Here is a 4915-nt window from a genome sequence, read left to right as displayed (position 1 = left end):
GCTTGCCAGGCAGCCCAGCCATGCATCGGATGCCTGCTTTAGAGCAACAGGCAGACGCACCCGCCAAAGCACGGCGTCCTCTCTACACAATTGCAGCAGTCGCGGGAGTGACGGGGGCAACCCCTGGAAGACCACCGCGTTGCGGTGCTTCCAAAGTTGCCAACAACGGAGAAGGAGGAAGGTCGAGCCCGTCCGCACCGGCACCGAGCCAGGGGGGACATAGTGTGCAGCAGCCCAACGGATGAGACCGCCGAGGCAACTCCCATCACAGACCAGAAGCGCTGAGCAAAAGGGCAGTCAAAGATGAGATGGTCCGCCAACTCCAGGGGCGCCGAGCAGATGGGGCAGCCAGCCCCCGCCGCCTCCAGAATGTGCTTCCGTAGGAGGACGTCTCTTGTCTGGATCCGGGCCTGGACCAAGAGCCAAACGAAGAAGCGGACGTGACTTGGAGCGTAGTTCTTCCAGACAAAATCAGCGTGCGGCGCAAGCACCCCACCAAAGTGGCATAGTTGGTAGAGGCTGGCGGAGGAGAGCGCAACACCCTTGTCACAGCCTGGGCGGAGGGATCGAATATCCGGCTCCGTAGTGAGGGCCAGCGCCCGGATGATTGGGAGGAGTATCGCGCACTCCCTGGCGCCCACATGGTTCAGGCGGGGGACGAGGACCCCAGCAAGCCCGTGTTGGAAGAAGTGAGCAACCGAGGCCGACGGCATGGTGGTGTGAGAGAAGAGGGAGCTCATCTGGACGGATAGGGCACCACCGGGAAGCCAGGAGTCCAGCAGAACGCCGTAGTGCGGCCGTCACCGACGGAGACAGCGGTGACCGCCCGGTACACATGCATAAGCTTGGCGAGGGAGGCCCAGTGCGGTCCGGGGAGCGACACCGCCACTGCCGAGGTCAGCAGCGAGCGTCCCAGCTCACCCCAGACCCAGCGAGCCCATGGCGCATCCTGGCGCGAGTGAAGGCGATGAAGGAGCTTCAGGAGGAGGCACCGGTTCTGGACTGGGAGGGCGCGAATCCCCAGCCCCACCTCATCCTTGGGACGGACGACGCGGTCCCAGGCGATGAGACACTGGGCCCCAGAGGCTTTGTCCGTCGCGGTCCAGAGGAAGGAGCGGCGCAGGGCGTCGATCGCCCGGAGCACAGAGGGCGGGACCTCCATCGCAAACATGGCATACGTGGGGAGAGCGTCCAGCACGGCGTTGAGCAGCACCAGGCGCCCCCCCGAAGGACAGAAGCTGAGCGCGCCAGCCAGAGAGGTAGCGCTCAGTTTGGCAATGAGCGGGAGGAAGTCGTCCATGGTGAGCTTGTGGTTGGAGAGCGGCAGGCCGAGGTAGATTTGAGGGAAGCTCCCGACGCAGCAGCCCAACTCACGGATCATGTCGTGAAGATCATCCTCGAGGACATGGACGGGCGCGATGGTGCTTTTGTGGAAGTTGATGACTAGCCCCGTCGCAGCCGCGAAGTCGTCCAGGATGCCCTTGAGACGCCGAACCGCGCTCAGCTCCGCATGCATGATGATGATGGTGTCATCAGCGTACTGAAGGACAAGCGGGGGCGCATCGGCAAACAGAGGCTGGCGCATCCCACCATCCTTCTTGATCATCTGTTGCAGCACGTCCGCGACGAGGAGGAACAGGTAGGGGGAGAGGGGGTCCCCCTGCCGCAATACCTTCTTGCATTTGATCCATCGCACGAGCACGCCATTTGGTACCACCGCGGACATGGACGACTGGAAGATTGAGTCCATCCAGTCACACCAGAGAGACGGGAAGCCACGCACCTCCATAATTGGGTGAAGGCTTCGCCAGTCGATGGAGTCAAGGGCTTTGGCAAAGTCCAGCTTCAAGACCAACGAGGGAGCCCGGCGGGTCTCGCAGCATTGGACAATTTCCGTTGCATACATAAAGTTCTCGGAGATGTCCCGCCCTTTAATGAACCCTGATTGGTCCACATCCACCACGTCCGAGATTTGTTGCTGAAGGCGCGTGGTCAGAACCTTGCACGGGATCTTGATATCGTAGTTCTGGAGCGAGATGGGTCGGAAACCACCTGGAGCGAGCACCCCCTCGGCCTTGGGAAGCAGCACAACATGCGCGCGGTTGATACAGGAGAGGTTCACGGAGTTGTCATAGAACCCCTCCATCAACCGCATCACATCGCCGGAGACCAGCTCCCAGGCGGCCTGGTAGAAGCCCGGACCAAGGCCATCGGGCCCCGAGCCGCCTTGATCTCGGCCATCTCGAAGGGGGCAACCAGTTTGGCACCATCAACAGTGCCCCCCCCCCCCCTCATATAGCGCCGGCAGGTCGAAGTGCCAGACGGGAACCCCCGCCCGACCGAGGAGGGCGCAGTAGAAGGCATGGAGGGCCTCCGCCTTGGTCGCATGGCCGACAACGATCGTGCCACCGACATCCAGAGCTATGATTCGGTTTGACTGGAAGCGCTGCGATGCCTGAGCATGGAAGAATCAGCCATACTTCTCCTTTAATCCCATCAATTCCTCCATACTTGTCTTTTAATCTCATCAGTTCCTGTGATGCGCAAGAATGACAATACATGGTCAGCGATGATGCATGCATTTTCATGTTTAACAAAGCAGAGAGACATCATGGGACAAAAATAAATATAGCAGATCCACACCTCTGAACAAATAAAATCACGGAAAGTGATATCTCATATCATTAACAAAGCTTGTCAAAAATAAATATACCAGATCCACACCTCTGAACAAAATCACGGAAAATAAATATATAGTTATATACCTCCTCGGTTTCATGGAGTCTGTACAGAAAGTTCTCCTCTGATCGTACGTTGGCTGTGCCTTGAGAGAGAGCAGGTTAACACTTGTAATCACCAGCAGCTATGCAGATTTTGTGCCAAGCATCCATCCTGATAGAAAAGACGGGGGTGGCGGCGGCTCAAGATCCACGTTTCGCGGGGCATCCGATCGCACGACAACTCCTCCTGGCCTCTGCAGTAGGACGACGACGTGGCATGGCGCGACCGGCGGCAAGGTGCACTGGGGCGGCAAGAGGAGGTGAAGGCGTAGCCGCGCGCGCCACGAGACGGCCGGCGGTGATATGAAGATGAGGGACCGTGAGAGATGTGGTGGAGACGGGATAAAAGAAGGAGTAGACACGCACACGCGGTGGTGAATTTTACGATTCTGGAAATCGTGGCCCATGAAGCGGACTCGTGGAAGTCAAAGTGCATCCGTTACGGAAGTCCAGGAATCAGAAGATAATTACGCCTTGGAGCCGGACGGGTGGCCTCACATGCCCTCATCGTCAGTTACAGAAGCGGTGTTTTTTTCTGGTAAACTGTTCGGTTGTTTACATGGAACCGAGAAAAATGATTGGACGGCAACTGCTGACATGGCATGTGTGCTGATGTGGATAGGCTGCATGTCAAGAGAAATCATATAGTGGGGAGTATTATAGATTATAGATGTGACTCATCTGATTAGGCGGATTCAATGGCTAATTATGACCCTCGAGATCCGCCGCAACTTGTGCTTTTTTATGATGGTACAGTACAGGTAGTAGATGTGTGGATTGTACTATATTCTATTGAGTTGGCAAGGTATGCAAGATAATTTTGCTTCTATCGAGTTCTCTAGAGATCATAATGTCTCTAGAGATCACACACACAGACAACCAAAAAAATGTTCACTTAGGGATCTCACGTACAACAACAAAACGGAGCCACACATAAGTAATAACTGAGCAAATTTGACCTCAAGTGAAAGAGCTAAACAAAACCTTCTCACTACATTCCATTCACTTCTTAGTATCATCCTACAAGTGCAGATTTTGAATGCACAAGCGGCAACCAATCAAATAAAAATGATATCTATCATCAACACACTAGATTATATTAATATGTTTATTACACGGGCAGTTCAGCCACAGATTATGCAAGCAAAAACACTGACAAGAAAACACGGGCAGTTTGGCTCGGTGTCGGGCTGGATTTCATTGTAAAACTGGTTCTGGCCGAGAGGCCTCCTTGAGTAATGAAATTCTTTTTTTTCCCACAAAAAAGAAAAAAAAGGTTAATTTTGATTGGCCTTTTTAATAAGATGGCCGCATGCATCATTCTGATGCAGAGGCCGAGGGTAATCCTCCTTTTCAAAAGAAAAAAAAAGAGATTAATTTTGATTGGCCTTTTTAATAAGGTGGCCGCATGCATCGTTCTGATGCAGAGGCCGGGGGTAATCCTCCTTTTTAAAAGAAAAGAAAAGAGATAATGTAAGAAAATGGCATTACCACTACACTGCTGAATCTTGAGTTTGTGTATAATACATCAACAGAGTAGTCATGCGCTTGAAGCATGCTTCTTTTGTATACAGTTCCACGTCAGCTCCCACCAAGGGGATTTCTTTCGACATCCTAACAGTTGTTCTTCTAGGGTACCCACTGTGGTCTCGAACCGAGACCGGTGGAGCGCGAGCCGGAGGGCTATCTTCTCACCATTCAATTAGGCAGCAAACTCCTAGTCGACATTGTGGTTGGGTCCGGACCGGCAGACTCTGATCCAGTGCTCGACATGGCGGAGATGGCTGAAAAATGGAAAGGAGATGTCTGGCGCGGAGCGGACAATGAGAGTAGCTAAGGTTTGGTCCGAGATGGTGATAGGGGTGGGGTTTGGTGGGATTGGGGTGGGCCAGTCCGACGTGGTAGATGTGTCCGGACAGTCCCAAATCTATCCCACATATGGGCTGGAAATTGAGGTGACAGATAGCCCCGACTTATAGGGTGGAAATGGGGGTCTAGTTGGGTGGAGATTTTCTATCTGGATCATTTCTGGGCAGTCCCTAGTATGTCCCATGTACGGGCTGGCATATGGGATGGAAATGGGGCCTGATTGGATGGCCACTTTCTATCTAGGTCGTGTCTGGGCAGTCCCAAAT

General features: G+C 53.9%; 1 pseudogene; it reads right to left on the bottom strand.

Annotated features, from left to right (window-relative positions):
• The window catches only part of LOC119280287, a 1738-nt pseudogene extending 576 nt beyond the window's left edge, over positions 1 to 1162 (bottom strand).
• Between the last annotated feature and the right edge of the window lie 3753 nt (positions 1163 to 4915).

Source organism: Triticum dicoccoides, chromosome 3B (genome assembly GCF_002162155.2).
Source record: "Triticum dicoccoides isolate Atlit2015 ecotype Zavitan chromosome 3B, WEW_v2.0, whole genome shotgun sequence".
Taxonomy (NCBI): Eukaryota; Viridiplantae; Streptophyta; class Magnoliopsida; order Poales; family Poaceae; genus Triticum; species Triticum dicoccoides.
Note: the sequence above shows the minus strand (reverse complement) of the source record. Positions and strands in the feature narration are given on the sequence as shown.